Source organism: Homarus americanus, unplaced genomic scaffold (assembly GCF_018991925.1).
Source record: "Homarus americanus isolate GMGI-L3 unplaced genomic scaffold, GMGI_Hamer_2.0 scaffold49085, whole genome shotgun sequence".
In the NCBI taxonomy this organism is placed as follows: Eukaryota; Metazoa; Arthropoda; class Malacostraca; order Decapoda; family Nephropidae; genus Homarus; species Homarus americanus.
The window spans coordinates 4,406-17,566 of NW_024715001.1; the positions used below are offsets into that span (position 1 = coordinate 4,406).

A 13,161-nucleotide genomic window follows, 5' to 3' on the forward strand; every position below is an offset into this window, starting at 1 on the left:
TATTAATAAAGAAGGATGTGTTGCTTAGCAGTGTGTTTAACAGTGGGAGGACTACTGGGGCAGTAAGCTCCCAGTTGTCTTATACAGCCAGTATAACGCTTACCCTTAATAATATTATTATGAAGAGTTAAAATACCCACTTTATTATAGTGTTACAACCTTATAAATAGTGTTATATATTAATAAAGAAGGATGTGTTGCTTAGCAGTGTGTTTAACAGTGGGAGGACTACTGGGGCAGTAAGCTCCCAGTTGTCTTATACAGCCAGTATAACTCTTACCCTTAATAATATTATTATGAAGAGTTAAAATACCCACTTTATTATAGTGTTACAACCTTATAAATAGTGTTATATATTAATAAAGAAGGATGTGTTGCTTAGCAGTGTGTTTAACAGTGGGAGGACTACTGGGGCAGTAAGCTCCCAGTTGTCTTATACAGCATTATAACGCTTACCCTTAATAATATTATTATGAAGAGTTAAAATACCCACTTTATTATAGTGTTACAACCTTATAAATAGTGTTATATATTAATAAAGAAGGATGTGTTGCTTAGCAGTGTGTTTAACAGTGGGAGGACTACTGGGGCAGTAAGCTCCCAGTTGTCTTATACAGCCAGTATAACTCTTACCCTTAATAATATTATTATGAAGAGTTAAAATACCCACTTTATTATAGTGTTACAACCTTATAAATAGTGTTATATATTAATAAAGAAGGATGTGCTTAGCAGTGTGTTTAACAGTGAGAGGACTACTGGGGCAGTAAGCTCCCAGTTGTCTTATACAGCCATTATAACGCTTATCCTTAATAATATTATTATGAAGAGTTAAAATACCCACTTTATTATAGTGTTACAACCTTATAAATAGTGTTATATATTAATAAAGAAGGATGTGTTGCTTAGCAGTGTGTTTAACAGTGGGAGGACTACTGGGGCAGTAAGCTCCCAGTTGTCTTATACAGCCAGTATAACTCTTACCCTTAATAATATTATTATGAAGAGTTAAAATCCCCACTTTATTATAGTGTTACAACCTTATAAATAGTGTTATATATTAATAAATAATCTTAAAATAGTTAAACAATAAATGTTATTGTTTAAATTTATTTTAGTGTATTTCTCAATGTTGTCAAGCTATTCGGTTCTCCAGCCACTGACTTAAGTTTAGTTTATTATTAATATATATCTATTAGCGGGAATTTAATCAATAATAAAACATCAAAATTAAAGTATAATTTATTTATGTTATGTAAAATTTATAAATAAAATACTTTTATTATAGTATTAATAATGAAAACTTGTAGTTAGTGAAAGATAAGAGAGAGAATCGGACAAGGTGAAGCTGGTCAAGGTGGCGTCTCGTTTATTGTTGTTAATTTGTTAGTAAATGTTAATTTGTGGTCCTTCCTCCCTCCCTCGTGGTGAGTTAACATTATGTATGGCCGTGTTAACTAGACACAGTACAGTAGAACATAAGAATGGCGGGGCAGTCCACCCAGCCCCTATTGCTCATATAAACATCCAACCTATGGTTGAACTAGGTCCATCTGGGACCAACTAGGCCCATCTGGGACCAACTAGGCCCATCTGGGACCAACTAGGACCATCTGGGACCAACTAGGCCCATCTGGGACCAACTAGGCCCATCTGGGACCAACTAGGCCCATCTGGGACCAACTAGGCCCATCTGGGACCAACTAGGCCCATCTGGGACCAACTAGGCCCATCTGGGACCAACTAGACCCATCTGGGACCAACTAGGTCCATCTGGGACCAACTAGGTCCATCTGGGACCAACTAGGTCCATCTGGGACCAACTAGGTCCTTCTGGGACCAACTAGGTCCATCTGGGACCAACTAGGCCCATCTGGGACCAACTAGGTCCATCTGGGACCAACTAGGTCCATCTGGGACCATCTAGGCCCATCTGGGACCAACTAGGCCCATCTGGGACCAACTAGGCCCATCTGGGACCAACTAGGTCCTTCTGGGACCATCTAGGCCCATCTGGGACCAACTAGGCCCATCTGGGACCAACTAGGCCCATCTGGGACCAACTAGGCCCATCTGGGACCAACTAGGTCCATCTGGGACCATCTAGGCCCATCTGGGACCAACTAGGCCCATCTGGGACCAACTAGGCCCATCTGGGACCAACTAGGTGTGGTGCAGGTGTGTGGTGTAGGTATATGGTGCAGGTATATAGTGTGTTTATGGTGCAGGTATATAGTGTGTTTATTGTGCAGGTGTGTGGTGTAGGCATATGGTGCAGGTATATAGTGTGTTTATGGTGCAGGTGTGTGGTGTAGGCATATGGTGCAGGTATATAGTGTGTTTATGGTGCAGGTATATAGTGTGTTTATGGTGCAGGTATATAGTGTGTTTATGGTGCAGGTGTGTGGTGTAGGTATTAATTAACAGGTAGATGGTGAAGGCAAGTGGACCAATAACTGCTGCTGCTTATTTATGTAAACTACTGGAAGAAATTGTCAATGGAACAATGTTAAGGAAATAGTTTGATAGTTTGAGGTATATTATTATTTTCCTGTTGAGTATTTGTTACTTTTATGTTTGATAAGTTTTGTTACTTGTGGAGTTTACGTCACTTTACGTTTGGGAATTGTTACTTTTCTGTAGTTTATTACTTTTAGGATAATTTTATGATAATTTTGTCAAGTTACTTTTGTTATATTATAGTGGCCACTGTTTGCGGTAAGGTTAGTAAATGGATGTTTTTTAATTATACGCTACTGAACATTTGTGGTTATGAAGGACAGACCTAACCAAACAAACCTACCTAACCTAACTTCCCCGGTATATTAAACAGAAAAAACTTACTATACGGTGATATTTGAGACATTTTCTGGATGTGAGATGATACAGCAGCATGGGCACTATGGCGGATTAGTCCTATATATTAACCAAGGTGGGATTTTGGGTCATTTTTATTTTGGGAAAGATTTTTTTTATTTGATTGAAGTAAAAAAATTTGGTTATAAGAATGTGGTACTTTTTATTTATGGCTAAATTTCTGTTTGTAGTAAAATATTAGCTTTTGAGACATTTTGGGAACTTTACTGTAGAGTTGCAGTTTATTTTTTGACAAGAAATTTACATTTTGCCACTGTATTTGGTGGGATCCTAACCTAACCAAATCGTGTGAACGATGGTGAGGTTTTAATTCTCGGGGAAAATATCAATTTGGTGCGATTCAAACCTAACCTAACCAAATCATGTCTTCGATGGTATTTTAATTCTCTGGGAAAGGAGAAATCGCAAGACGCTTCACAATATCGGCGTTTATAGATAATTAAACCCTTATGGCAGTGGGATATAACTTGTGAATTTACCAGGTGTTATCCATTAATGACTAGTAAGTGGTATTAAGAAAGTTGTTGACCAGAGTTAACTTATGGTCCTTCTGCAGCTCTTCACAGTCTGCTTGGCTCTTGATTTCCCGAAATAATTTGGCGTCATTTGCAACATTTGTATGGAGGAGTGTACAACGTCAGGCATGTCATTATGAAACAAACAAACAACAGCGGGCCCAATACACTGCCCTGTGGTACCCCGCTTGTGACAGGTACAGATGACGATTTCGTGCCATGAATCGCCACACACTGCTTGCGGTCATGTAGAAAGTCTTCTACCCACGCTAGGACATTTTCTCTAATTCTGTACCCTTCCAGTTTGATTTTCAGCCTTCTTGGGGTACACTGTCGAAAGACTTGGTAAAATCTAGGTAAATATTGTCTATATTACCACCTGTTCCAGAATATGGGTCCAAATATCCAGTACCTTGAGCAATTGTGTTAAGCAGGAGCGCCCCGGCATAAAACCATGTTGGCAATCCTTTACAAGGTTGTTTCGTCTCCAACATGTTGGAACAAAAAATTATCTGAGTTTCTACAAAAAGAGTAACGGTTATTTTGTTTACAGTGTACGGCTCCAATTGGTTGTTACTGTAGTGTTCAGACAACTACCATATTGCTGCCTCGCTGATCATGGTTAATGAAGTTCCTCGTGTCATTCGTCGAGGTAAGATTTTCTAAAGTGTTTCTTTATTTACTTTAATAAGTTTTATGGAAATGTCTTAATTTAACCATAATATTGTATTTAAATGCTTGAAGATTTAATGAGTTCCTCTATAATATAATACTGTACAGTACTGTATACTTATTATATAATATTAGTGCCCAGAGTATTTAATTTATTAGTTGCTAAAATGTTATTCATTCCAGGAAGGTGACGTGAAGATGTAAGATATGGGCCACAAGACGAAGGTTTGTTTTGGTTAACGGGTCTCTTGCTGCACCACATTGGAAACCTTCTGTTATAACCTAGGGTACAGTACAGTGTATATCTTTGTGGTTTTAGTTTTTATTAAGGACCTGGGATCACCGTTTAAAAATTCAAGTGAACCCTCACTTTACGCGGTCAATTGAACCCACGGCGGCCCGCGTAAAGTGAACAACATAACATATGGGATTAATTGAAATAGAGACCGGGCCGACCCCCAAATTCCACTTTTTCAGACACAATACCTACGTTGTAGTAAAAATATCATCTTAATTTTATGATGGTATGCACACACAATTAATAATTAAGAGAAATATCAAATAATATTAGGTTTTTTAACACTTACATTAATGGAAGAGATGGCTGGGCACACGGGGATGGGAGGTTGGTTCCGAGGCAGAGGGCAGATTATTGGCCCTCACCCGTGTCACTTGTATCAATTGTATCACTATTCACCACAGAGGCTTGCAGGGCCTCTTTGTCAAACCCCTCAAAGTCCATATAAGTCCATATCCTCACTATCATTATCACTTACTTGGGCCGGCTGTGGTGTGTGGCGGGCGAAGAACTCGGTAATGTTTTGATGACTGGGCGACCTTGTGCGCACCCTGCTCGCGCCGCTCTCCACGTAAAAGGGTACACACACCGCGGAAAGTGAGCATTCCGTGTTCGGTAGGGTACCACGTAAACGTGGAAACGCGTAATGTGGGACCGCGTAAAGCGAGGGTTGACTGTAATTGTGTTAATGACCTTTGAAATAATTAGATATTTAAAGTAGATTACATAGGCTTTGCCCGTATTTTTTAAAAGGCCTTCATATACGTTTTAAAAATAATATAGACTATTGGGGTGTCGACTGCATGGAAAAGCCAGGAAACTTTACAAACAAATGGGGTAATTTATTTGGGTTAAGTTATACTTAAATATAGTTTTTTTGCATCAATCTTGGGATTAAATTAATGCTGTACTGTATAATAGGTAAATAATTACTGTACTTTTAGGAACATTCCACAGCAATAATGATGATAGTTCAAGTTAGTGATCAAATATTACAGGTTATACCTACTGCCGTGAGTATTGTCCAGTGAATTGTTCGTATAATGGACTTGTTCCACATTAATAAAGGTTCAAATAGGTGGATAGTGGAGTGTTGACCCATGTCAGGTTAAGGTTGTCACCAGGGAGGGTCGCTAAAATATCCTCAGTGGCCCCTCCATTAACCGACACAGTTGGTTCCATGGAGTCGTTCGTTAACTGAATCTATATACTGTAGTGTTATATATTAATAAAATATTAATAAATAAACTTAAAATAGTTCAACACAAAATTTTATTGTTTAAATTTATTTTAGTAAAATTGTAAATGTTGTCAAGCTATTCGGTTCTCCAGTCACTGACTTTAGTTTAGTTTAATATTAATATATATCTATTAGGGGGAATTTAATCAATAATCAAACATTATAATTAAAGTATAATTTATTTATATTATGTAATATTTATTAATAAAATACTTTTATTATACAGTGGTCCCTCGGTTAACGAGCACAATCCGTTCCAGCAGGTTGCTCGTTAACCGAAAATCTCTTTAACCGAAACCATTGTTTCAATGGGTTTTTGGGTAATTGGTTCCAGCTCACCGAAAATTGCCTAAATTAAAAAAAAATGGTAGAAAAGTACACTTACTTTGAGGTTTGTATGTAGAAGGCTCCTGGATGATGATGATGATGATGTGCATTTGAAGTGGGAGGAGGAGAAGGGAGAAGAGAAGGAAGTGGAGGTGGAGGAGAAGCATTTTACTGCTTCTTGGAAGGTGAGTCACCTTCCATGAAAATGTTAGGAACCTCTGGACTGACAGATTCTCCACCATGAACATCCTCTCTCCTTCTTGAAGTGGAAGGCTGAGGGATGGCATCTTGTTCCCTCTGCCTTCTACTGAAGAAAGTGTCAATTGTGGTCTGTGGGGCATCTGTCCTCCTCACCATTAACTTATGTTTAAAGAAGGAGACCACTGAGTCCTCAACATGACACAAAGTTAGTTCAGTTTTTTCCACTTCTGGGTGCTTTGAAGCCAGTTCCCTGAACTTCTCCCAGTAGTAAATCACATCTTTCAACTGTTTAGCTGACATATGGTCATCACTTTCAATTTCCTCCTCACCACTGTCAGCCTCTACCTGTAACATCTCATCCAGTTGCTTCAAGTCATCAGGAGTAAGTTCCTCCTCATGAGACAGCACAAGCTCTTCCACATCCTCCTCCTCCACTTCAAGGCCCAATGACTGACCATTGGACACAATCTCCTGGTCCAACTCTGTTTCTTCCTCAAATCCCTCAAAATCATGGACTACTGATGGTCACAGTGCTTTCCATGCAGAATTGAGGGATCTAGTGGAGACTTCTTGCCATGATGACACAATCAATTTTACAGCCTCCAGGATGTTGAATTGTCTTCCAGAACTGTTTCAGTGTTAGTTCAGGATCATTGGAAGTTGCCTGATGACACCTCCTAAACATTTTCTTCATGTACAACTTCTTGAAGTTGCTGATCACATTCTGGTCCATTGGCTGTATGATTGATGTAGTGTTGGGAGGCAAAAACAACACTTTGACAAAGTCAAATTGATACTCCAAATTGCTGGCAAGGTCAGGGTCATGACAAGGAGCATTATCCATGAGGAGAAGAGCCTTTAAAGGGAGTTTATTGGTGGTTAGGTAGCTCTTGACAGAAGGGCAAAACACATCAACAGCCCATTCATTAAAGAGCTGTCTTGTCACCCATGCCTTACGGTTGGACTTCCAATAAACTCCAAGCTTTGTGCTTACCACTTTCTGTTGCTTGTACACCCTGGGGTTCTCAGAGTGGTAGACAAGCATGGGCTTCAGTCGGAAATCCCCTGAAACATTGGCACCAAGCAATAGAGTGAGACGGTCTTTCATGGGTTTATGCCCAGGTAAAGAGGCTTCATCTCTGGTGATGAATGTTCTTTTGGGCATCTTTTTCCAGAACAGCCCAGTTTCGTCCACATTGAACACTTGCTGTGGAAGATAATTTTCTTCTTCCATCAGTTTTTTAAATTCATCTAAAAACTTTGCTGCCCCTTCTTTATCAGCACTAGCAACTTCACCATGCCTAACAACACTGAAAATGTCACTTCTTTTCTTAAATTTTTCGAACCAGCTTTTGCTGGCCCGAAAATCTTCAAATTCTGTGCCTGAAGAACCAGGTTGATCTTCCTTTAAATGTTCGTAAATCTCCCTGGCTCTTTCACAAATGAATTCAGTAGAAACTGAATCACCTTTCATCTGTTTTTCCCTAATCCAGATGATAAGTAACCTCTCAGTTTCTGCGATTAGGGATCTACTTTTAAACACTCTGGTAGATTTGTCTCTCACTTTCACTTCTTTAAATTTGTCTTTCTGTGCAAGAATTGTTGACACAGTTGATGTCTACATGCCATATTCTTTGCTAAGCACATTTGTTCTAATGTCTTGTTCATGTTTTTTTTATAATTTCCTGCTTGGTTTGGATTGAAATCGCTTTTCTTGATCTCTTAGGCCCCATGCTAGATTCAAACAATGTCAACACGTGATTTTTAAAGTTAAACTAGCTGTAAATAAAGAATATTTTCTTTAAAATAACACTACACTGTGCTATATATTGTCAATATGTAAAATAAATTTCAAAATGACCAATAATTTGCTTGGAGACACAAAAAAAAAGCATTTAGTTGAAGAGAGTCTCAAGCAAGATGTTCCCTCCACTGAAAACAGAGAGAGACTAACGCCGGTTTGGTGTGTTAAAAGGCTGGATGGCGCACATAAAACTAGTGACTTTACCTTAAGTTATGTTCAATTATTGTTAAAATGACTTAAGAAATTTAATAAAGTCAACCCTCGCTTTACGCGGTCCCACATTCCGCGTTTCCACGTTTACGCGGTACCCTGCCGAACACGGAATGCTCACATTCCGCGGTGCGTGTACCCCTTTACGCGGAGAGCGGCACAAGCAGGGTGCGCACAAGGTCACCCAGTCATCAAAACATTATCGAGTTCTTCACCCGCCACACACCACAGCCGGCCCAAGTCAGTGATAGTGATAATTATAGTGAGGATATGGACTTATATGGACTTTGAGGGGTTTGACAAAGAGGCCCTGCAAGCCTCTGTGGTGGATAGTGTTACGAGTTGGGGATTTAGAATATAGTTATACGTCTACCCAGATCCCAACAGGCAACAAAAAAACAAAACAAAGACAATCGGACTATAAAAGGGTAGACAAAGGATGGGAGTTTTCGTTGTGTATAATAAAGTACCATAAATCCCTTAACAAAATATTCAGCTTCCTATAAATTACCCTTAACCATACTTAACCTAAACATTAACAGTATATACATATTAATACAACATAAACAATTTTGAAGCAAGGTGGACGTGGGGGAGGCAATACAAGATTACAAATACTTAAGTGAGGAGCTGAGATGGCTGACGAGTAAGGCGGAGTATTGTAGAAGACTGTAGGTAGTCACTGTGCCGTAGGTTTAGAGGATAGATGATCCTGTGGTCACTTCCCAGAGTGTAGTCCTCTCTCCTCGAATTGGAGCTCACAAAGAAGACTTGGAGGAAGTGACGCAACAACCAGGATATGGAGAAGGGAAACCCCGTAGTGGTAACTAAGACGAGTCATACTCGTGTCTCGTCCCTAGATGGCGTTGCTCATGGTGCTGGGTAGGTAGATCAAGACAATAGATGGCGTGGTTCGTAGTGCTGGGTGGAGGGGTTCGTAACAATAGTGATACAGGTGAGGGCCAATAATCTACCCTCTGCCTCGGAACCAACCCCCCATCCCCATGTGCCCAGCCATCTTTTCTACTAATGAAAAGTGTTAAAAAACCTAATATTATTGATATTTCTCTTAATTATTAATTGTGTGTGCATACCATCATAAAATTAAGAAGTTATTTTTACTACAACGTAGGTATTGTGTCTGAAAAAGTGGAGTTTGGGGGTCGGCCCGGTCTCTATTTCAATTAATCCCATATGTTATGTTGTTCACTTTACGCGTTTCTCACTTTACGCGGGCTGCTGTGGGTTGAATTAACCGCATAAAGTGAGGATTCACTATTAAACTTTTTAAATTATTGAATAGTATAAACTTATTGATATTTAATAAAATAGTACGGAATTTAAGCCCTAGAACCGATTACTGTATTGGCAGACTAATACTACAGCTGGTTGACCGCCAAGTGCAAGCGAAAACATGTTGAGGTCGGCTAATAAAAAAAACTCGTTAAAAATCATATGGGAGGTAACTCGTTAACCGAGGCGCTCGTTAACCGAGAGACCACTGTATATTAACCAAGGTGGGATTTTGGGCCATTTTTATCTTGGGAAAGATTTTTTATTTAATTGAAGTTAAATTTGTTTGAGGAAGTATTTCGGTCTTTTTTATTTAATTGAAGTAAAAAAATTAGTTATAAGAATGTGGTACTTTTTAATTCTAGTTAAATTACAGTTTTCAGTAAAAAATTAGCTTTTGAGACATTTTGGGAACTTTACGGTAAAATTGCAGTTAATTTTTTGACAAGAAATTTACATTTTTGTCACTATTTGGTGGGATCCTAACCTAACCAAATCATGTGTCCGATGGTGAGGTTTTAATTCTCGGGGAAAATAACAATTTGGTGGGATTCAAACCTAACCGAACCAAACTCTGTCTTCGATGGTATTTTAATTCTCTGGGAAAGGAAAAATCACAAGACTCTTCACAATGTCGTTGTTTATAGATAATTAAACCCTTATGGCAGTGGGATATAACTTGTGAATTTACCAGGTGTTATCCATTAGTGACTAGTAAGTGGTATTAAGAAAGTTGTTGACCAGAGTTAACTTGTGGTCCTTCTGCAGCTCTTCGCAGTCTGCTTGGTTCTTGATTTCCCGAAATAACTTGGCGACATCCGCAAACATTTGTGTGGAGGAGTGTACAACGTCAGGCATGTCATTATGAAACAAACAAACAACAGCGGGCCCAATACACTGCCCTGTGGTACCCCGCTTGTGGCAGGTACGGATGACGATTTTGTGCCAATAAACGCCACACACTGCTTGCGGTCATGTAGAAAGTCTTCTATCCATGCTAGGACATTTCCTCGAATTCCATACCCTTCCAGTTTGATTTTCAGCCTTTCTTGTACATTGTCGAAAGCGTTGGCAAAATCTAGGTAAATATTGTCTATATTACCACCCCATTCCAGACTATGGGTCCAAATATCCAGTACCTTGAGCAATTGTGTTAAGCAGGAGCGCCCCGGCATAAAACCGTGTTGGCAATCCTTTACAAGGTTGTTTCGTCTCCAACATGTTGGAACAAAAAATTATCTGAGTTTCTACAAAAAGAGTAACGGTTATTTTGTTTACAGTTTACGGCTCCAATTGGTTGTTACTGTAGTGTTCAGACAACTACCATATTGCTGCCTCGCTGATCGTGGTTAATGAAGTTCCTCGTGTCATTCGTCGAGGTAAGATTTTCTAAAGTGTTTCTTTATTTACTTTAATAAGTTTTATGGAAATGTCTTAATTTAACCATAATATTGTTTGTAAATGTTTGAAGATTTAATGAGTTCCTGTATAATATAATACTGTATAGTACTGTATACATATTATATAATATTAGTGCCCAGAGTATTTAATTTATTAGTTGCTAAAATGTTATTCATTCCAGGAAGGTGACGTGAAGATGTAAGATATGGGCCACAAGACGAAGGTTTGTTTTGGTTAACGGGTCTCTTGCTGCACCACATTGGAAACTTTCTGTTATAACCTAGGGTACAGTACAGTGTATATCTTTGTGGTTTTAGTTTTTATTAAGGATCTGGGATCACAGTTTAAAAATTCAAGTAATTGTGTTAAAGACCTTTGAAATAATTAGATATTTTAAGTAGATTACGCTGTGCCCGTAAGTTTTAAAAGGCCTTTATGGATGGTCTTAAATATGTTGACCATCTTTACTGTATGAAGTTAGTTTCACGTTGTCAAAATATTTGTCAAATATTCCTGACCTAATACCTTTGTCTTCAGCACTTGGGGTAAAAAAATAGTTTAAATATCCTACAAAGGTACAGGGTACTACTTTACCTGATTTTAAATCTGGGTTCACAAATTAGTTATTATGTTAATGACTTTTTGAAACAATTAGATATTTAAAGTAGATTACTTAGGCTTTGCCCGTATTTTTTAAAAGGCCTTCATGTACGTTTTATAAATAACATAGACTATTGGGGTGTCAACTGCATGGAAAAGCCAGGAAACTTTACAAACAAATGGGGTAATTTATTTGGGTTAAGTTATACTTAAATATAGTTTTTTGGCATCAATCTTGGGATTAAATTAATGCTGTACTGTATAATAGGTAAATAATTACTGTACTTTTAGGAACATTCCACAGCAATAATGATGATAGTTCAAGTTAGTGATCAAATATTACAGGTTATACCTACTGCTGTGAGTATTGTCCAGTGAATTGTTCTTATAATGGACTTGTTCCACATTAATAAAGGTTCAAATAGGTGGATAGTGGAGTGTTGACCCACGTCAGGTTAAGGTTGTCACCAGGGAGGGGTCACTAACATATCCTCACTGGTCCCTCCATTAACCGACACAATTAGTTCCACAGAGTCGTTCGTTTACTGATTCTATATACTGTAGTGTTATATATTAATAAAATATTAATAAATAAACTTAAAATAGTTCAACACAAAATGTTATTGTTTAAATTTATTTTAGTAAAATTGTGAATGTTGTAAAGCTATTCGGTTCTCCAGCCACTGACTTAAGTTTAGTTTAATATTAATATATATCTATTAGGGGGAATTTAATCAACAATAAAACATTATAATTAAAGTATAATTTATTTATATTATGTATCATTTATAAATAAAATGCTTTTATTATAGTATTAATAATGAAAACTTGTAGTTACTGAAAGATAAGAGAGAGAATCGGACAAGGTGAAGCTGGTCGACATCAACCAAGGTGGCCGTCTCGTTTATTGTTGTTAATTTTGTGAGTAAATGTTAATTTGTGGGCCTTCCTCCCTCCCTCGTGGTAAAGGTAATAAATGTTTTATGTTGTGTCGTTGATATAAACATACATTAGAATGTTTGAGTTAAAGGTTGGTTAAACGAGATGGTCCGTGTTGGTATTTGCTGGGCCGAGTTGGAGGCACAGCGGTCACACTATAATAACCCGTTATAGTACATCCTTCTTTACTCACACAGCCAAACTGTGTCTGTGTGGATGTGGGTCACACTATAATAACCCGTTATAGTACATCCTTCTTTACTCACACAGCCAAACTGTGTCTGTGTGGATGTGGGTCACACTATAATAACCCGTTATAGTACATCCTTCTTTACTCACACAGCCAAACTGTGTCTGTGTGGATGTGGGTCACACTATAATAACCCGTTATAGTACATCCTTCTTTACTCACACAGCCAAACTGTGTCTGTGTGGATGTGGGTCACACTATAATAACCCGTTATAGTACATCCTTCTTTACTCACACAGCCAAACTGTGTCTGTGTGGATGTGGGTCACACTATAATAACCCATTATAGTACACCCTTCTTTACTCACACAGCCAAACTGTGTCTGTGTGGATGTGGGTCACACTATAATAACCTGTTATAGTACATCCTTCTTTACTCACACAGCCAAACTGTGTCTGTGTGACTGTGGGTCCCACTATAATAACCCATTATAGTACATCCTTCTTTACTCACACAGCCAAACTGTGTCTGTGTGGATGTGGGTCACACTATAATAACCCGTTATAGTACATCCTTCTATACTCACACAGCCA

At 38.3% G+C, this 13,161-nt stretch overlaps 1 long non-coding RNA gene across 2 annotated transcripts; it reads left to right on the forward strand.

Annotated features, from left to right (window-relative positions):
* Positions 1-1,322: 1,322 nt before the first annotated feature.
* LOC121879811 lies at positions 1,323-12,613 on the forward strand. Of its 2 annotated transcripts, none has more exons than XR_006091433.1 (5): positions 1,323-1,357; positions 3,946-4,044; positions 4,248-4,351; positions 10,718-10,816; positions 11,020-12,613. It is a non-coding gene; the product is annotated as an uncharacterized LOC121879811 (long non-coding RNA). The 2 variants fall into 2 exon arrangements; XR_006091432.1 differs by having other exon boundaries at positions 1,339-1,427.
* The last annotated feature ends 548 nt before the right edge of the window (positions 12,614-13,161 follow it).